This window comes from Neofelis nebulosa, chromosome 3 (genome assembly GCF_028018385.1).
Source record: "Neofelis nebulosa isolate mNeoNeb1 chromosome 3, mNeoNeb1.pri, whole genome shotgun sequence".
In the NCBI taxonomy this organism is placed as follows: Eukaryota; Metazoa; Chordata; class Mammalia; order Carnivora; family Felidae; genus Neofelis; species Neofelis nebulosa.
This window is the reverse complement of record NC_080784.1, coordinates 206,142,267-206,164,257: the sequence shown is the minus strand read 5'-3', so window position 1 is coordinate 206,164,257 and position 21,991 is coordinate 206,142,267. Positions and strand designations below refer to the sequence as shown.

Below are 21,991 nucleotides of genomic sequence, written 5' to 3'. Positions count from 1 at the left end.
TTGGGGAAAACTGGTATCTTGATAGTATTGTCTTCCAATCTATGATCATAGTATATGTTTCTCCATTGTCTAGATTTCCTTTTTTTTTTTTTTTAAGTTAATTTGTTTTGAGAGAGAGAGTGCAAGTGGGGAAGCACAGAGAGAGGGAGAGACAGAACCCCAAGTAGGTGCCGAGATGTCAGCGCAGAGTCCGATGCAGGGCTCAAACTCACCAACCGTGAAATCACGACCTGAGCTGAGACCAAGAGTCGGATGCTTAACCAACTGAGCCACCCAGATGCCCCAAGATCTCCTTTAATTCCTCTCAGCAATGCTTGTAGTTTTCAGTGTGCACGTCATACACATATTTTGTTAAATTTATCTGAGTATTTAATGCTTTTGGACCCTATTGTAATTGTATTGTTTTACTTAAAATTTTTTCAATTGTTTATTGTATAATATGTAAATGCCATTGATGTTTTTATTTTTTTTTTAATTTTTTTTTCAACGTTTTTTATTTATTTTTGGGACAGAGAGAGACAGAGCATGAACAGGGGAGGGGCAGAGAGAGGGAGACACAGAATCGGAAACAGGCTCCAGGCTCCGAGCCATCAGCCCAGAGCCTGACGCAGGGTTTGAACTCACAGACCGCGAGATCGTGACCTGGCTGAAGTCGGACGCTTAACCGACTGCGCCACTCAGGCGCCCCTATTGATGTTTTTAAATTTAAATTTTAGTTAGCCAACAAACAGTGAAATATTGGTTTTAGGAGTAGAATTCAGTGATTCATCACATACACACCCAGTGCTCATCACAGCAAGTGCCCTCCTTAATACCCATCCCCCATCTAGCCTACCCCCTACCCACCCCCCTACTCTCTGCATCAACCCTCAGTTTGTTCTCTATCATTAAGAGTCTCTTGTGGTTTGTTTCCCTCTCTCCTTTCCCCCCTCCCCATATGTTCATCTGTTTTGTTTCTTAAATTCCACATGAGTGAAATCATATGGTATTTGTCTTTCTTTGATTGACTTATTTTGCTTAGCAGAATACATTCTAGCTCCATCCATGTCTTTGCAAATGGCAAGATTTCATCCTTTTTGATGACTGAGTAGTATTCTGTTGTATATGTATATATATAATATGTATATGTATATGTATGCATACATACAATATATATACTATATATATATTCCATTGTGTGTGTATATAAATATATATACACAATGTATGTATATATATATTTATCTATCTATATTTTTCTATATATCTTCTTTATCCATTCATCAGTTGATGAACTTTTGGGCTCTCTCCATAGTTTGGCTATTGTTAATAATGCTGCTATCAACAGTGGGGTGAATGTGCCCCACTGAATCTGTATTTTTATATCCTTTGGGTGAATACCTAATAGTGCAAATGCTGGGTCATAGGGTAGCTCTATTTTTAGTTTTTTGAGGAACCTCCATACTGTTCTCTGGAGTGGCTGCACCAGTTTGCATTCCCACCAGCAGTGCAAGAGGGTTCTCCTTTCCCCACATCCTTGCCAACAACTGTTGTTTCTTGTGTTGTTAATTTTAGCCATTCTGACAGGGGTGAGGTGGTAGTTCATCCTGGGTTTGATTTGTATTTCCCGGATGATGAGTGATGTTGAGCATCTTTTCATGTGTCTGTTGGCCATCTGGATGTCGTCTTTGGAAAAGTGTCTATTCATGTCTTCTGCTCATTAACTGGGTTGTTTTTTTGGGTGTTGAGTTTGATAAGTTCTAGCTTTTGAATACTAACCCTTCATCAGATGTCATTTGCAAATATCTCCTCCCATTCTGCAGGTGCCTTTTAGTTTTGTTGATTGTTTCCTTCGCCGTGCAGAAGCTTTTTATCTTGATGAGGTCCCAATAGTTCATGTTTACTTTTGTTTCCCTTGCCTTCAGTGATGTGTCTAGTAAGAAGTTGCTGCGGCCGAGGTCAAAGAGGTTGTTGCCTGTGTTCTCCTCTAGGATTGTGATGGTTTCCTGTCTCACATTTAGGTCTTTCACCCATTTTGAAGTTATTTTTGTGTATGGTGTAAGAAAGTGATCTGGTTTCATTTTTCTGCATGTTGCCGTCCAGTTTTCCCAACACCATTTGTTGAAGAGACTGTCTTTTTTCCATTGGATATTCTTTCCTGCTTTGTCAAAGATTAGTTGACCATATAGTTGTGGGTCCACATCTGGGTTTTCTATTCTGTTCCATTGATCTGTGTCTTTGTGCCAGTATCATGTTGTCTTGATGACTACAGCTTTGTAATATAGCTTGAAATCCAGAATCACAAGGCCTCCAATTTTGTTTTTCTTTTTCAGGATTGCTTTGGCTATTCAGGGCCTTTTGTGTTTCCATACAAATTTTAGAATTGTTTGTTCTAGCTCTGTGAAAAATGCTGGTGGTAGTTTGACAGGGATGGTAAATGGCATTGATTTGTATACATTAACTTTATTTCCTATGCCCTTCCTAACTATTTTCATTGGTTCTCGTAGTAGCATCGTTTGTAGACCTCTTAGGATATTCTGTGTGCATGATGGTGCTGTTTGCAAATAAAGATAGTTTACTTCTTTCTTTTCAAGCTGCATCCCCTTTATTTTTATTATTGTCTACTTCTGCTTTACTGCACTGGCTAGAACCTCCAGCACGATGTTGAATAGAAGCACGGAAGTAGACATTCTTGTCTTGTTCCTATTCTTTGGGAAAAGAGCTGAGTTTTTCACCATTAACTAAAATGTTAGCTATAGGTTTTTCATATGTGCCCTTAATCATGTTAAGGAAATCCCTTTTCTATTTCTGGCTCACTGAAAATTTTATAATGAATAGCTCTTAAATTTTGTCAAATTCCTTTCTGCATCTATTGAGATAATTACATGGTTTTTCTCCTTTATTCTCTTAACATGATTAATTACATTGATTAATTTTTGAGTGTTAAGCTAACTGTGCATTTCTTGGGATAAAGCCCGAGTGGTCAAGGAGTATTGCCCTTTTTCTATACTGCTACATTTGATTTGCTAATATGGTGAAGGATTTTGGCATCTATGGTCACGAGGCATATTGGTCAGCAGTTTGCTCTTTGTGCAATGTCTTTTTTTAGTATCAAGGTAATTCTGGCCTCATAAGAAGAGAAATATTCACTCTTATCTTTTCTGAAAGTATGTGTAAAGGATGGAACTACTTTCTTAAATGTTTGATAGATTTTACTAGTGAAGTCATATAGCATTGGGAAGGTTTTTATTACAAATTCAACTTTTTTAATAGATAAAAAGCTTTCAAACTGTTTCATATTTTATCAGTTTTGGTAATTTGTATCTTCCAAGAAATTTGAGTTCTCAAATTTATGGAGATAAAGTTGTTAATTTCATTCCGCTGTTATTCTTTTAATGTCTGCAGAGTTAAGGCTGATGAGCCCTTTTTCATTCTTGATATTGCTGCTTTTTAAAATTTTTTAATGAGTCTCACTAGGGATTTATCAGTTTTTTTTAAAATAAAGTTTTTAAAAAGTTTATTTATTTTGAGAGAGAGAGAGAGACAGAGAAAGAGAGAGAACGCGTGGGGGGAGGGACTGACAGAGAGGGGGACAGAGGACCTGAAGCAGGCTCTATGCTGACAGCAGAGAGCCTGATGTAGGGCTTGAACTCACGAACTGTGAGATAGTGGCCTGAGCTGAAACTGGACACTTAACTGACTGAGCCACTTAGGTGCCCCAGGTCTATCAGTTTTATTCATCTTTTCAATCCTGCTTTGGGTTTCTTTGATTTCCTCTATTTTTCTGTTTTCTATTATGCTGATATCTGCACCTCCTATCTTTCTTCTACTTACTAAAGGCTTAAGTTGCTTTTATTTTTCTAGCCTTTGAAAGTGGAAGCTTAGAAGCTTTGGTCATTTATTGTTGACTTTCTTATTTTCTAATATAAGTATTTAGTGTTGCACATTTCTGAGTACATCAGCTGCATCTCACATGTATTTTCAAAATATTTTATTTTGGGGCGCCTGCGTGGCTCAGTCAGTTAAGCGTCCAACTTTGGCTCGGGTCATGATCTCGTGGTTCATGGGTTTGAGCCCTGCGTTGGGCTCTGGGCTGACAGGTCAGAGCCTGGAGCCTGTTTCGGATTCTGTGTCTCCCTCTCTCTGCCCCTCCCCTGTTCACTCTCTGTCTCTGTCTCTCTCAAAAATAAATAAACATTAAAGAAAATTTTTTTAAATAAAAAAATTAAAAACAATATTTTATTTTAATTTATTCTTTTTAGTAGTCTCTACGCCCAACACGGGGCTCAGCCTCACAACTCCAAGAGTCACATGCTCCACTAACTGAGCCAGCCAGGAGCCCCGACCTCAAAACATTTTCTAATATCCTTTGTGACCTTTCTCTTTGACCCATGTGTTATTTAGAAATATATGCTTCATTTTCCAAATACTTAGAAACCCCTATATATATATATATATATATATATATATATATACATTTGTTCTTAATTAATTTAATTCCACTATTATAGAACACATTCACTGTGATTTCAGTTCTTCTAAATTTCTTGAGACCTGTATTGCGGCCAAGACTTGTGTCCTGACGCACGCTTCACTGTGCACTTACAGAGCACCCTGTTCTGTTGTCGGTGGTGGGTAACGTTATCTAGGTCTACACACTTTCTGATTTTCCCTGTACTTGTTCTTGTCAATTATTGAGAAAGTAATGTTGAAATCTCCAGCCCTATTTGTGGTTTGTCTGTTTTTCCTTTCAGTTCTGTCAGGCTCGCTTCATGTATTTGAAGCTTTCTTCTTAGGCACACTCTACGTGGGACTGATTTTTCTCCGTGACAGGTGCCTCTCTGTGCCTAGTAATATTCCTTGTCTTGATATTGATATAGCCGTGCAGATTTTCATCTGATTAGTTTTGGTCTCCCAGTTGTTGTTTTGTTTTTTTTAATTTAATTTTTAATTTTTAAAAGTTCATTTATTTATTTTGAGAAAGCAAGAGAGAGGGTGTGAGTGGGGGAGGGGCAGACAGAGAGAGAGGGAGAGAGAATCGCAAGCCGACTCCACACTATCAGCACAGAGCCCGATGCAGGGCTCCATCCCATTAACTGTGAGATCGTGACCTGAGCCCAAACCGAGAGTCGGACGGTTAACCGACTGAGCTGCCCAGGAGCCCCTCGGTCTCCCAGTTTATAATGTAAGTTCTACCCCCTGGAGAACCACACACTACATCTCCCATCACCAAGTCCAGGTTTGGGGAGAGTTCAGGACCTTTGTGAAGGGCAAGTTTCTCTGCCTCCACATTGTTGTGCTTAGATACAATGACAGGAATAACATCACCTGCATGATGTCACCTTGCATCCCAGGACAAGAAAAGTATAAAATTTCACAAGTTGCATTTACCTGCTGAAGTGGCCACTAATAAGCAGAGACAGAGCAGATGTTCCATAAACGAACACATTAGAGCTTGAAAGAATTTTTGAGAGGTTGGTTTATGTATTAGTTTCCTATGGCTGCTATAACAAATTACCACAAATTTGGTAGCTTAAAAAAAAGTATGTTGGGGCGCCTGGGTGGCTCAGTCAGTTAAGTGTCCAACTTCGGCTCAGGTTATGAGCTCGCAGTTTGTGAGTTTGAGCCCTACATCAGGCTCTGTGCTAGAAGCTCGGAGCCTGGAGCCTGCTTCAGATTCTGTGTCTCCCTCTCTCTCTGCCCCTCCCCCACTGTCTCTTTCTCTCTCTCTCAAAAATAAATAAACATTAAAAAAATTGTTTTTAAAAAGGTATGTTTATTCCCTCATATTTCTGGAGATCAGAAGTTTGAAATCCCTATCACTGAGCCCAAATCCAGAGGTCAGCAGGCCCCACTTCTGCTGATTCTCTAGGGGGAGACTCTATTCTTTGCTTCTTCCAGCTTCTGGTGGCTGCTGGCATTTCTTGGCTTGTGGCCACCTCACTCCCATCTCGGCCCTGCAGTCACATGGCGTCTCTATGTGTCCTCCCTCCACCTCCCTCTTATTAGGGTGCTGTGTTGGTATTTATAGAGCCTGCTCCGATAATTCGGAATAATCTTCTCAACTCAGAATCGTTAACTTAATCATGCTGCCAAGATCCTTTTTCCATATAAGGTAACATTTACAGGTTCTAGGGATTTTGTGGGCCAAACATACGAGCCATAAAATATTGAAGATGTGTATACAATGAGACCCAAATTTTGAAAACAAAACACAAAAATATGAAGTTATGGGAATCAACAGTGTGTGCACGAGAGACAGAGAGAACAAATGAGTAAGAGTGGCTCTCTGGACGGCCTGAGGAAGACAAAGTTGTGTGGAAGCAGAGCTTTGGATGTTGGATGAGGAACAAAGTGCGACAGAGACATACCTTTGGCCCACTAGCTACAGATGGGCAGAGTCACGGTGGGTACCGAGGGGCCAGGGCATGCAAAAGGTCAGAGGTTCTCCAACTTAATGAAGCCAAATCTAGATTCCCGTTCAGCTGGCGAGAAATGGAAAAACGGAATTATACAAAAAAAAATCTTTTGTATAAAAATGACGTAAGTGTGATTTTACCTAAATCCTTCATTGGACCCATGCTTGACTTGCCATCGATGCTGGAGGCCACCTCTAGGCAGCTGAGAGGTAGGGGTGCAGTCGTAATCAGGCCTAGAAATGCCCTGGCAGAGACTGAGCAGAGGGTTGAGGAGGAAAGACCCTGTGCTCAGGAGCACAGGACGCTCACAACGAGAAAGGAAGCAGGGCAGATAAATCGAAATCTCACGAGGAAAAGGAGGTTGGAGAGCCTCACTGGCTCCAGCAGGGGTGCTGGGACAGGCCTGCAGCCTAGACCCCACAGCATGGCCAGCAAAGGTGGGCAGCACCCAGCCCAGGAGCAGAGGGAGATCAGTCTGGCCCTGGAAAGCAATGAACTCTAGCACGGGCATTTCGAGATACACCAAGGCCCCTTCTAAGTTGACCCCTGGTTGTGCTTCTTTTGAACTGTGGCCCAGACACGTGGCCTGTGTCCAGTGAGGGGTCTCTGGGAGCCAATGGTAATTGTAGGTGGCCCCCAAGCTGAAGCTTTCCAAAGGACAGGGAATGGCCTGTGACAAAGAACCTGAGAGCTTCAGAATCATCGAAGGAGCGTCTGAAGTTTCTCCACCTCCACCTCCAGACCCCCTGAGCCAGACTGTCTGGGTCAAGGTGTTTCAAATGTGGCCCTAGCACAGTTCGTGACCTGCTGGAAGCCACAGACACGGAGGGCCCAGGGTCTCAGGCTCCATTGCTTTTTTGCTTCCTTGGGGAAAGAGAATTATCTCCAAGCTGGAAAGACCCCAGCAAACACCAGGAAGACAGAAGTGAAACCTGAGTCGGGTGAGGCACTGAGCAGGGGAGGCAGCTGTGATGCATCACTTCTGTCCCAGGTCTGTGAGAACATGCACGAGAGGACGACACAGCTCTCGTCTCAGTGACTGTGACTGGAGGGTGCAGGAAGAGCAGGAGAGGGGCTGGGAGACCAGAGGCACCCTACTTTGCAGAGGTGGGCTTCTCTCAGGACTGTGGTTATGGGATGGGTGCCGGCAGAACAGATGGGGACGGGAGATGACGACGGTCTTTGCTCTGTTTCCCACTAGCAAGCCAGTCTGCCTTCCTGAGACAACGCTCCCTTGATCATGGGGGCTTTGCCAGCTGTAGAGCGTGGACCTGTTCCATGTTCTGGGACTCAGGAGCAGCTTCAACCACAGGAAACGTCTCTTTCCCGGAGGTTTGAAAGCACTTCTTGGCCTAGCTGCTCTCTTGGTGTTTGTGGAAGTACGCTTCTTTCTTTTCCTTGTTTCCTCTAGAAGGTTATTGGTCTTTCGGGCTTTCAGCCTTCTCTTGGATCCCTTTAGGTAATTTATATGTTCATAGAAAATCATTCATGTTATTAAAACAATAAATTAATTGGCAGAGAGTTGTAAATGATGACCTCTTATTGCAAAAGATGGTCTTTGGAAAAGACTGATTAAGAAAATGTTCCAGCAGATGAAGGAAAAAACTTCAAAGTATTCGAGGACAACCATCTCTAACACAGAATTCTATCTCCAGCCAAATTATCAACCAAATGTGAGACATTTTCAGACATGTATGGCCTCTTAAAATTAACCTATCTACCATTTTGAGGGAGCCATATGAGAATATGCTCCCTAAGACAATGGAGTAACCCAGAAAAGGGAAGCAGGGAATGGAGATCCAAAAAAGGGGACCCTGATGACAGTGAGGAGGAGCCCCAGGTTCTCAGATGTGCACCAGGCAGAGAGAGCAAACAGTCCAGACTGGAGCAGGTGGAAGACTTACAGAAAGGACTTCTTCGGGAAACTGAACTTGACAGAACATCTAAAGGGTGTGGAGAGCTTGCCAAACAAAGATCTTCAGACGAAACTCTTGGAAGAAGCGTTCCAGTAACAACAACAACAAAAACAACAACCTCAGGAGTTGTTGTGAGATATATGGGAAGTGAGAGGAATATCATATTTCGGCAAAATACATCGTTGGCTATTTTTTCAAAAAAGCTTAGATCAAATAAAAGAGAAACACAACTGCACAGGACAAAAACTGTAGACAATATTAACACAGCAGTAGAGTGGGAAGCAGAGATTAAGGGGACAGAAGGACATGCTAAATTACACGTTTTATCAGAAGGAAGATATAAATATCGATTTATAAGTAATCAAAAGAAAAACAAAAGAATATGAGTGTTTACACTGGCACCTAAAACAGTGACTAGAATGCAGTAAACATTCAATAAGGATTTACTGAGCAAATGAATGAAGAATAGGTATGATTCTTTTTTTTTTAATGTCTACTTATTTTTGAGAGACAGAGACAGACAGAGTGTGAGCAGAGGAGGGGCAGAGGGAGAGAGGGAGGGAGATACAGAATCTGAAGTAGGATCCAGGCTCTGCGCTGTCAGCACAGAGCTTGATGCAAGGCTTGAACTTGCAGACCCGTGAGGTCATGACGTGAGCCAAAATTGGACTCTTAGCTTACTGAGCCACCCAGGTGCTCCAGAATAGGTATGATTCTTAAGGGCAAAAAGCATAAGAGCAAATTTTAAGTATTCTGGAGAGTTCTCCACTTACAGAGAAAGTTGTAAGCATGTTGTGCATCAACTTTCCCATGTAGAACAGCTCTAAAAATTGGAGAAAATATTAAAAAGCACCTAATTGAAGGCAAGAGAGAGCAGTAAGGAAAAATCCCAAGGCAGTAAGAAATTGAAAGGCCATGACTGCAGAGAGAGGGAAGTGCAGAAATATAAGCCTGATGTTTGATATCGCATTCTCCCTTGAGGAATCTGCTGGTTTTCAAATGATGGTCGAAAAGCTGAGGACAGCTTTCAGAAGTCTATGGGACCAGAGAATAAGTTGAAGTTCAGGGCTTATCAAGAAAGAGGATCCTTGCTAGTCTAGGGGAAAAGAGGATCCAGAAATTGACTGGCTTTCACAAAAATTGAGGCCCATATTCCCAGTGGACAACCGTTGGTCGGATGAAGGTAGTCTGCCCCTGTCTAATTGCCAAAAGCAAAAGCAAATCATCTTTTGAGGAAGATAACACTATTCCTAGCCACAGGTGACTTTGCATGTTCATTCACGCTTTTCAACAGAAAATTGCCTGGCATTCTGTGAAACAAGATAAAATGACCAAAAACCAGGAGAGGAACAAAAGAAACAGATCTATGGGAGACAGAGATATTGTGATTTTCAGTTACAGACATTAGAATAGTTGTGATTAATATGTTCATGATATTAGATGACAAATTGAAAATTTGAGTAAAGAACTGAAAACTGTAAAAAATAATGAAATGGAAAGTTGTGGGTCTGAAAAATACAACAAATAACATTAAGAACTCGAAAGTTTACTCAAATAGCATTTCGCTTAAATAGCCTATTAGTCATACCTGTTGAGAAGATGATTGAATGGAGGACAGACACCAGAATTAAAGATTAGACAAAATATCTAGCCTGAGGTACGTAGAGAAAAAATATGGAAAATACAGAAAAGAGCAAAAGAGGTACACGGAACATGGTGAAAAGTTCTAACATAGCTATTGTATAACCACAGTCCCAGAACGAGAGTAGGAAGCAATATTTAAAGGGAGAATGACTGAGAAGGTTCCAAAGTTGATGAAAGACATCAAACCATTGATAAACTGAATACTAAAAACCATGAACAAGACAAATAGAAAGAAAACCACAGGTAAACATAACATAAAATGGCTGAAAACCAAAGACAAAGAGGAATTTTTACAAATAGTTACAAAAAATTGATTACTTTCAAAGAAGCAACAGTGTACACTGACTTCTTAACAGAAATAATGGGAAATAGAAAAAAAAATGGAATGAAATTATCAACATGCTAAAAATAAACCTGCCAAACTAGAAATCTATATTTAACAAAAATATTCCTCAGAAGTAAAGGTAAAATAAAAACATTTCAGACAAACAAAAAGTAAGAAATTTGTTACCTGAATACCTGCACTATTAGAAATGCTAAAGACAGAAGAAAAAGAACTCCATATGGAAACACAGAGATGAAGGAGGGAATAAAAAGCAATGGAAAGAGTATCAGTTAAGTTAAAATGAACATTGACAGTCTAAAACCATATCATAATGTCTTGTATCCTTCAAGGTATAGTAGAATTCAAATATAGTACAACCATAGTATGAAAGGCAGGAGGGGGAGTTAAACTGTTATAGTCTTAGAAGTGGTCAAAGTACAACTTTTGCACTAGATTTTTGTAAGTGAAGTACTCTCTAGAGTAGTTTCTAAAAGAATAGTGAAAGAATATATAACTAACAAGGTGATAGGGAAATGAAATAACAAAAATACTTAATAAAAAAAAAGGCAAGAAAGGAGAGAAAAAGAAACACAGAATAAGTGAGAAAATAGAAAACAATGCTAAAAGGAACAATGTATACAAAATAAATCAGTAATTACTTACATGTAAATGGACAAAATATTCCAATTAAAAGACAAAGATTGTCAGACTGGATTACGTTCGTAAAACACTGCCTATAAAAGATATACTATAAATATAAACACACAGAAAGGTTGATAGTAAAAAGATGGGGAAAATACATGACGAAGATACTAACCAAAGAATATCAGACAGAGAAGACCTTAAGATAAGACACATTGCTAGAGCTGAAGAACATTTCACAATGATAGATCACTGATTATAAAAGACAATAGTGTGATTATTGTATGGGGGTTAAATATATGTAGAATTGAAGTGAATAAGTAAAGAAAGTTGAAAGGTTTTGAGATCATATCATTGTCTGGGAAGTGGAAAAAGTACTGATATATGTTGGACTGTCAATGAGTCACTGATTCATGTTATAATGTAACCATTATGAGAATATTAAAAGACTGCAAAACCAAAAGCTAACAGAGGAAGAAAATGATAATCCAAAAGAGAGAAGGAGAGAAAGGAGAGAAAATAGAAGATAAACCAGGTAGGATAAACAAAAACAGTACCATAATACATATTAAAAAATACAAGTAATTGTGTTAAAAGTAAAAGACGGAGTCTCTAATTAAAAGAATATAGGGGCGCCTGAGTGGCTCAGTCGGTTGAGTGTCTGACTTCAGCTCAGGTCACGATCTCACGATTAGTGAGTTCAAGCCCCACACTGGGCTCGCTTGCTGCTGTCAGTGCGGAGCTCGCTTCAAATCCTCTCTCGTCCCCTCCCACTCTGGTGCTATCTCAAAAATAAATAAACATTAAAAAAGAAAGAATATAATAGTCGAACTTGACAAAACCGAACTATATGCCACTTAAAGAAGACCCACTTTAAATATAAGGGCACAGAAAAATCAGAAGTATAGTACAGCATGGGGAAAAGAACATGCAAACTCCAACCAAAAGGAAGTTGGTTTAGCTGCACTAATATTAGAAAAAATAGTTGCAAGTATATAATGGCTAATAATATAGCTTCAAAAATATGGAACAAAAATGGACAGAACCAAAAGGAGAAATAGACAAACCTATAATAATTAACAGGAGACTGTGGGCATCGGGGGGGCTTAGCCGGTTAAGTGTCTGACTTCAGCCCAGGTCATGATCTTACAGTTTGTGGGTTCGAGGCCTGTGTCGGGCCCTGTGCTGACAGCTCAGAGCCTGGAGCCTGCTTCGGATTCTGTGTCTTCCTCTCTCACTGCCCCTCTCCTGCTCATGCTCTGTCTCTCAAAAATAAATAAACGTTAATAAAAAAATAAAAATAATAATAGGAGACTGTAATTCAACTCTCTAATAGCTAACAGAACAACCACACAAATATCAAGAAGGACACAGAAGATGTGAGCAACGTGTCTGCAGACAATGCTGAATACTGTAGCCAAGAGTGGGAGCATACACATCCTTATCAAATGCACAAGGGCAAAACAGACCTCATGCTGCTCTGTAAAGCCACTGAAAACACATTTCAAAGGATCTAAATCCTCCAGAGAATGTCCTTTGACTGTGATGGAATTAAGCTAAAAATTATCATCAGCAACAACAATAAAAACTAGGATATGTTCATATATTTGGAAATTAAACATTATACTTCTATTTTTTATTTATTATTATTTTTTAAATGTTTATTTATTTTTGAGAAAGAGAGAGACAGAGTGTGAGCAGGGGAGGGCACAGAGAGAGGAAGACACAGAATGTGAAGCAGGCTCCAGGCTCTGAGCTATCAGCACAGAGCCCGACGTGGGGCTTGAACTCAAGAGCTATGAGATCATGACCTGAGCCAAAGTTGGATGCTTAACTGACTGAGCCACCCAGGCACCCCAGCAGTGCACTTGTAAATGGGACTTGGGTCATAGAAGAAATCACAATTAGAAAATATCTTCACCTGGATGATTGTGAAAACAGACATATCAAAATTTATGAGATGCAGTAAAGTCATGCTTAGAGAGAAAATTATAGCCTTATATCCATATTAGAAATGAAGAAAGGCTGGAAATCAGTGCTCTAAATACTCATCACCAATAGTTGGAAAAAGAAAGAACAACATAATAAATCCAAAGAAATTTGAAAGAAAAGATAATAAAGATAAGAGAAGACATTAATACAATGGAAAATAAACATATAATAAAGAGATTTAACAATAACATAATTGGTTTTTTTGAAAAGATTAATAAAATCAGTAAGTCTCTAGAAAGCCTGAATAAGAGTGAAAATGAGAAGGCACAAATTATCAATACCAGGAATGAAGAGGGAGTATCATTACAGACTCGAAGTCATTAAGATAATAAAAAGAGAATAATATGAGCAACTTCTTGCCAATACATTTGGAAATATAGACAAAATGGGCAAATTCACTGTAAAACACAATATACTGAAACTAATACAGAGAGGAGCAGTCATATATCTATTAAAAAAGTTTAATCCCACACCAAAAAAATCACAGTCCCTGATTCACTGATGATTTCCTCCCAACATCTGAGGAAGAAACAATACCACTTTATTATTATTATTATTATTATTATTAATTGTTTTGAGAGAGAGAGAGGGCACAAGCAGGGGTGGCACCCCAGAAACAAGACCGCTTTTATATAAACTCTTCCAGAGAATGAAACAGAAGAAATATTTCCTAACTCAAAAATCTGACAAGGGAATTAAAAGAAAGAAAAGTTATGGTCAGACTGCTTGCAAAATTTAGGTGCAAAATCTTCAACAGCAGAAGAAAACATGATCTATCCAACTGAAAATAGGAAAGAAAACACAGTCCATTGAAAACATGACATAAGAAAACAAAAGGCTTAATATATCAGTAATTATGACAGATGTATGTGAGCTAATTCACCAATTAAGAGAAAGGGACTCATAGATTGAATTTTAAAATGTTACCATTATGTACAAAAAGACAAAGAAAGGTGAGAATAAAATAATAGGGGTGCCTGGGTGGCTCAGTCAGTTAAGTGTTCAACTTTTGATTTCAGCTCAGGTCCTGATCTCACAGTTGTGAGTTCGAGCCCTGAGTTGGGCTTCATGCTGGGCTTGGAGCCTGCTTAGGATTCTCTCTCTCCCTCTTCCTCTGCCCCTCCCCTGCTCACGTACTCCCCCCACCCCACAAAAGAAGGAACAGTTAAAGATATACAAGACAAATGTGCTCCAAAAGAAATCTCAACATTGATCTAAATTTAAACCAAGAAAAAGTCATAGAGGACAAAGAAAGAGACTATAGTCTGTTGAAAGTAAAACAAAAAATATATAGCCATCATAAACATATAAACACCTAACAAACAATTCAGCCTCAAAACCTCTCAAGGAAACTTACAAAACCACAGGGGAAAAACAGATTGGCAATTATAGTGGGAGATTCTGATGTGCTCCTTTCAGAAATGTGTAGATCAGGCAACCAGGCAAGCAGAGAAAAAGCACTGAAATGGAAGATCCAAACACAGCGGCCAACAAGCTCGGGCTGCCAGGTGCATAAAGAACTCCACGGCCAACAGAGAAAGGAGACACGCTTGGTCAAAAATGAAGCCTCGTTAAATACTGAGGGATTAAAAAAAAAATACTGAGGGATTTTATATTACACAGATGATACTCATACCTATTCTAAAATACACTTAGAAAATAAGAAGATGAGAAATGGCATTTTAATTTTCTTACTCTTTTCTTCTTCCTTGATTTTAAAAGTTTCTGCCTTTTATAAATTATCTTTATTGAATTACCTTTTTTTGTGTGTAGTGGATTGGTTGTTCTTTTTCCAACTTCTTGTGCTGAATACCTACCTGTTTTTAATGAGTTCTATTTTCTGATGAATGTATTTAGTCCTAAATTTCCCTCTCAGTACCTCTTGCTGCGTCCCACAAATGTTCACACGTTGTGTTTTTTATTGTTAATTTCTAAACATGTCTTAATTTTCTTTCTTTCTTTTTTTAACATGGAGGTTTTTGATAGTATATTATTTTATTTACAATCTTATCAAGGGGCCTTTCCAAGACTGATGATGGCAGTGTTGTTCACTGCAAGAATGATCATCTCAACCCTTAGGACCTGAAGCTACAAAATGAATGCAGATCCCCACTTAACACCATAAGCTAAGTAAATTCCATAGGGATCAAACATTTCACTATGGCAAATTAAGTCTTAAAAGACAGAAAAACATAGGTGACTATTTATATGACTTGGGAGCAGGAAAGAGTTTTTAAAAGATAGTATCAAAGACAAGCACTACAAGGACTAATCATATAAAATTAAAAATGTTTGAACATTAAAAAGAGTTAACATAATTAAGGGCCAATAAAAAACTGGGAGAAATGTTTGTTTTGTAACTGCCAAAGGGCTAATAAATTTATTATAGAAGTAGCTCCTGAAGAGTAATAAGAAAAAAAAAGAATATCTTGATATAAATGGGAAAATGATATGAGCAGGTGATTCATGGAAGAAATGATCAAGGAGCAAATGAAAATTCAGCTTTCACTGATAATTAAGCAAATGCAATTAAGTGCATCAAGGGACTTTTTCACTCACCAAACTGCTAAAGTTAAACAAGACTGAAATATGTGCTGTTGGCATGGGTGCAGGGTGAGGGGCACTCCGAGAGACTTCTCGTGGAGAATAAATTATTATAACCTTTTTTGAAGGCATTTGGGAAATTGTTTAAATTAGTATATATGCATTCAGTAGAATTCCATCTGGTTATTTAAAATAATTTTGTAGAAGAATAATTAAATGAAAATATGCCATAGAGGTCTTGGTAAATTTAAATTTATGCCAGATAGATAAGCAAGGAGAGGAGCTGGAATGATCTGTGTGGTGATGGACCATGTTTAGCTTCACACAGAGGGAAACATACAAATATTTTAGATACGTATGTATACACAGGCTAGCATACACACACATGCATCTCCTTGTTCTGTTGGCTGAAAGGGCTTAGAAGCAAAGACACCATCGTAGCAGAGAGAATGCCTTCCACGCAGATCTTGGCTTCTAATACCATTTTCCCATAAGAGCAAACAAGGCTCCTTGAGAAATAGCTCATTCTAGGACTGGGGCAGGAAACAGGCAAGATGAGCCTGGAGCGTCTCGTGCCAGAGAGTGAGGAAGTTATAAACACACACACACACACACACACACACACACACACACACTCACACGAGGTTAAGTCAAAGGGACACAGGAACCAACTGAAAGAGCTCCCAATGGCCGAGGCTGGAACAATTCAAGAATGAAAATAAAGTAGCTGAGTTATAACCCCAAGTAAAATAAATATCCACGAGTCCACTGATACAGTAAATGACTGGATAAATAAATAAGGGAGAAGAGATAGATTGCCTGTGCACAAGAATTCTAAATAATTTATGCGGATAACTCTGTCCTTTTTTTTTTAAATTTTTTAAACATTTATTTATTTTTGAGACAGAGAGAGACAGGGCATGAATGGCGGAGGGGCAGAGAGAGAGGGAGACACAGAATCGGAAGCAGGCTCCAGGCTCTGAGCCATCAGCCCAGAGCCTGATGCGGGACTCGAACTCACGGACCGCGAGATCGTGACCTGAGCCGAAGTCGGCCGCTCAACCGACTGAGCCACCCAGGCGCCCCGCAAGTCTTTGTAATTTAAAAAAAAGGGGCGCCTGGGTGGCTCAGTCGGTTGAGCAGCCGACTTCGGCTCAGGTCACGATCTCGCGGTCCGTGAGTTCGAGCCCCGCGTCGGGCTCTGTGCTGACTGCTTGGAGCCTGGAGCCCGTTTCAGATTCTGTGTCTCCCTCTCTCTCTGACCCTCCCCCATTCATGCTCTGTCTCTCTCTGTCTCAAAAATAAATAAATGTTAAAAAAAAATTAAAAAAAAAAAGGAGTCTAAGAAATAAATGATGCAGATCCTCCTTCTGCCCTGCAGCTGTGGAGGAAGAAACATCCTTCAAGACCCAGTTTGAAAACATCTTAAATGAGGAGCTCCACACGGAATACACCCCTGGTCTCCGGTGCAGGTGAAAACCGGAGCCAATATCCTTCCCTCCACCGTCGCTCCCAGTCCTCCCAGGGCTCTCGCAAGGCTCCCAGGCTTCCTACGCATGGCCTGGTCGGGTCATCTCCAGGGGCCCTGTAATTGTGACAGGTCGTCTCGTGTGGCATTTGTTTTGCCGGCAATGATGCAGACACAGGCGTGTCTGTGTTGCCAGCCCAGGAGACACAAGGCTCGACTGCTGAATGAGAAAAAGACCATGGTCGTCCTCTGCCAGGACACCCAGCACTGGCTAGCTAAAACCCGCAGCTTTGTCAGAGGATTACAGAACAGATCGTTCAAGAGCCTGTTTTTCATTTAAATTAGTAGCTCTTTTATCATAGATTAATTTATATCTATATGCGGGTCTCTATCTCTGGGCTGCATTTTTTCTATTGATCTATTCCATTTTGTACTCATACCATAATGTTTTAGTAACTGTGGCTTTATGACATACTTTAATATCTGCTAGGACTGGATCTTCCTTACTGTTCATCTTTAGTTTTTTTTCACGGTTATTATGGATTATTTTTACATTATAAACTGCAAGTGACTTTGTCTAGTTCCTAAAAAAATCCTATGGTGTATTTACTAGGACACTTCTCTATGTCGTGCATGAATGCACGGAGAAGACATCTTTATAAAACTGAGATTTCCTATTTTCTTTTCTATTTTCATTTTATTCTTTTATCCAGATCTTGCACATTTTTTTTTTTTGTTAGGCTTATGCTAGTCGCATCTTTCCCACTGCACCTGTTCCTCCATCGCATTTTGTAGCCGGTTGCTGTCTACCAGGAAGCTGCTCCTGGCGTCCACTTGTGCCTGGTCGTCTCCAGGCCCTGGAGTGGAGGGCTTCTGAGGCAGGCAACCATGCCGTCTTCACAAAACAGTGCTTTGCCTTCTTCTCTCCAGTTGTTATGCTTCTCACTGCACAACCTCAACCAGATCAATCGGGGACGGTAGCAGCAACTGCAGCTGTCTTGTTCCTGGCTCTCACGGCAGGGGGGCAGGGGTGCTGGCTGAGGTTCGCTGGCTTGTGGCTGGTGAGTGTCGTCAGCCAGAGAAGGCCCAGAGGGGTCACATGGTGAGGCCGCATCCCAGCGAGATAAGGTGGAAGTTATTATAACAGTGGGTGTGGGCAGGAAAAAAGGCCTGAGCTGAGGTCACAGAGGGAAGAGGCCCTGAGGCACCCAAGGCCTGGCTGGGACCGGGGTGTGGGAAGGAGAAGGGGGGTGCAGGCCGGCCCCTGGAGGGACGGGGCCCCGGTGCGGACGGCAGACAGACTGCCACCAAGGACTGGAGTGGCTGGACTGGAGCTCGGCACTGAGGGGCACCCTGGCACAGCTACCCCACCGTGTCCTGAGGCTCCCCTACTCCGGGCACCTGGGCCTCACCTCTGACAGCCTTGAGATGCTCTGCACTCCAGGGCCTGGTGCCTTCACTCCGTCTGACGTGTCGCCACCCTCCCTTCCCTGCTGTACGTTTTCTTCCCTGAGAGCTTCATGGAAGCCTTCCTGACCACAGGCTAGGACAGGGCACTGCTCAATGCCCTCTCTGCAACCTGTACTTCTCCTTTATGATCTTCTAAAAATGTGATGAAATATTCAGTTGCATTGCGTAAGGTCCATCTTCCCCACTGATGGCCTGTCTTCATGGCTGTATCAACATGATTGATGTTCACGTATTTGTTGAGTGGATGAATGGGATCATCTTGGAAGGTAGGCGTCCTTAGTCCCATTTTATAAATGAAAAAATCTCAGATCATACTTGTAGCCAAAGGCACAGCTGGACCTGGAGCCCAGGTGGACCGAGGGAAGGGAGAAGGGCATCCTGGGTACATGTGGATGATGGGAAGGGGCCCTGGAAAAGCATCAGGAATACTTTCACCCAGAGGCAGAAGGTGCAGGGTCCCCGGTGCACCTGCTCTCTTGTCCCAGAAGGAGATGACTTAGCTGACTTCTGAGTTCAAAAGCAACAAGCCTGCTCAGCTCTAGCTCAGATGCAGGGCAACTTCTCCAGTATGGGGCTAGGTCCAATTTAGGAGCAGACAGGGGGGCGTCCGGTCTGTCTGACCACACTGCAAGCCATGCCCTCCACTCCAGCTTCATCAGAACAACGCCGTTCTCCTGATGTCCTTCTCCATGGGTTTCTGCGTGGCATTTCCCATTTCTACCTCCCTGAATCCCCGTGCTGCCCTGCGTCCTGAGGGATTGGACTCCAGCATCCCCTAGCTTCACCCTGGCAGATCTCAGAAGGTGAGAAGTGAGTGTTCCTGTTCCTCTTGGGGGAGCTGCGGCCCTGACTGCATCTGTGACCTTGCAGAGTCCATCTCTGCCTCCAGGAAGACTGCCTAGATTCGGGACCTGCTCCTCCAAGCCCGTCCACTGGGGCTGGTGCACAGCGCTTCGCCCTGCCACATCTCTGCAAATGGTCTCCTCTTTAACTGAAAATCACAATAGAGGCCCCACCAGTACAAGGCTCAGGAAGAGGAGGTGGGCATTTATTTCCTAAAACCCGAAGGGTTAAAAGCCACAGCTCTAGAATTGAACTCTCTAGACATGGCTTACGGTGCTTAGGCAGCAACTGTGTGACCTTGTCCGAGTTCCTTAAACCACCTTGGTCTCAGTTTATCCAAAAGATGGGGGAATAATATGATCACAGGCTTTTGCTGGTATTAAATGAGATGTCTTTAAAACAATACAAGGCAAACAGTAAGACTCCGTGAGTGTTATTCTTGTTGTTAAAGGGACAGAAGCAGGGAAGAAAGAGGGACAGAAGGGAGGGCACGCATGCACAGGTAGTCGGAACAAAAGTAAGTTCTGCCAATGTTTCTTCCAAATCTCTAGCTCTGGAATAAACTATTCATTGCATTACATGTATTGAAATCCATGAAAGTTTAAGAATACTCTTAAGGTAGCATTATCCTAATTCTTCCCTCCTAGGTTTCCCCCTGTAAGGCATGCCTTGTGACTCTCTGTGTGTTGCCCACACTCTGGAGCAGAGATGCCCCTGGTGGGGCCAGAGTTTTGTGGCTGACATTTACCCTTCTGCCAGTGGTGCCCCCTCTGTATCCAGCACTAGTCTTCAGCCTCAAGGGGAAAGCAGTGAAAATGACCATGGTCATCAGTATATGTGTTGCCGAAGCGAGCACAATGACCATGGTCATCAGGCACGCAGAGCCACTTTACTCTTTGACAAGAAGAAGTATTTAATAACCTGTTCCCACTGAAAGAGATGATTCTGCTCGTCAACAGGACATGGCTATCTTGCCGTGCTTATTAATCTACGTCACTACAGTGATGTTTTTGAGGATGTGTAACATTGGGAAGTTTTGAGGGCCGATAAAACACTGAATTATTTAAAAACTGCCAATGCCTGTAGGAATATTGGAAGGAATTGTGCCAGAGAACCAATCAACCTCTGAACAGAAGGGGCTGGAAGATCAGACAATACCATTTACCCAATGCCTGGGTCAGAAAAAAGAAAACAGAACTAATCATTTGAGAGGGGTCCTTTGCTTTCATTAATTGTTACAGCAGGACTTTCTTATGGAAGCACTACACAGAATCCAGGAAGAAATAATACTGTGTGGTAATCAAATGTTTAACAGTCCGTGTATCTCGAAACCAATTCCATAAACTGTATCTTAAAAGAGTAATAATGTGACATCTTAATTACATATTTACTGAACTTCATTTAGAAATAAATTTCCCTTTGGGAAAAGCAATGACTGTTTCAGTGACTGAATAAATAAAATGTACAATGTATTTCTCTTTTCAGTTCTGTCAGTTTTTGCTATAAGCATTTTAAAGTTCTCTTTTTGGGTACCCTCAGGTTTAGGATGGTTATATCTTCTTGATGAATTTGTCTTTTATCATCCCAAAATGTTCCTCTTTATTTCCAGGAATGCTCTTTGTTTTGCAGTTGAAATGTCCCATCTTGGTATTTTAGTTTTATTTACATTGGCATTTTGTTCTCTGCCGGTCTTTCTTGAATTCCTCTGGGCGGGTCACATGTTTTTGAACAGCCCATTCTGTCTCCTGCATGGACTCCTAGGTATTGCTTTAGAGGTTGCCCTGTCCTAGAAATTCTAGCAGGTGTCGTACTGCCTTTCTCTACTACTCCGGTGCACGGGTGGTGTCAGGCCCTGGTAACAGCACAGTTCCGTGTGTGCCCCGTCCTGCCCATTGTACTTTTTATGTCTTATATCCTCCTTCTATGTTGTAAACTTAAAAAAACTGTTAAGAGACTTTCCAAGAATTCAAAACCACATATAAATTGGATCTAGAACTACATAAGACAAACAAAATAAATGAGGCAAAACGAAGTGAAGCATATTTTTATATCTACTCTCACTGTCATGGGTGGTCTTCCTCCTGCCTGGGCTCCTGGCCCATGTGGCCTCCTTTCTCTTCACCCTGAAGAGCGGCTTCTGGCATTTCAAACAGTGCAGGTCTGTGGAGACACGTTGGTTCAGAGTCTGTAAATCTGAAATGGTCTTTATTTTGCCTCGCTTTTTGGAAGATGTTTTTCTGGATACGGAAATCTAGATGGACATTTTCAGCATGGCAAGGATGTTATTCCATTGTCTTCTGGGCTCCGCTGTTTCTGGGAAAAGTCAGCCGTAATTCGTACTGATCTTTGTGTATCCTGTTTCTTCCTCTGCGGCTTTCAAGGTTTTCTCTTTATCTTTGGGAGTTTGGCTTTAATGTGCCTAATGTGTGGTTCTCTTTTTGTTTAACTTATTAGGGATTTGTTGAGCTTTCTGGATATGCAGATTGATATCTTCAATCAATTTTGGAAAATGTTACCTTCAAAAACTTTTTTACTCCATTCTCTCTCTGTCCTCCTTGTGAGATACCAAATGTACACAGGTTAAAACATATTGTCCCACATAGCTTGGATTCTCTGGTGGGTTGGGTGGTTTTCACTTTTTTCCTCTTTGTATTTCATTTGGGACACTTCCTACTGGCCTGTCTTCAAGTTGATGATTCTTTCCTATGCTGGGTCCAGTCTGCTCTGAAGCTATCTGATGGATTCTCGG

The 21,991-nt window shown here is 41.1% G+C and overlaps 1 protein-coding gene across 1 annotated transcript in view; it reads right to left on the bottom strand.

Moving 5' to 3' along the window:
- POLN (DNA polymerase nu) overlaps nucleotides 1-21,991 on the bottom strand; it is a 154,586-nt gene that overhangs the window by 26,664 nt on the left and 105,931 nt on the right.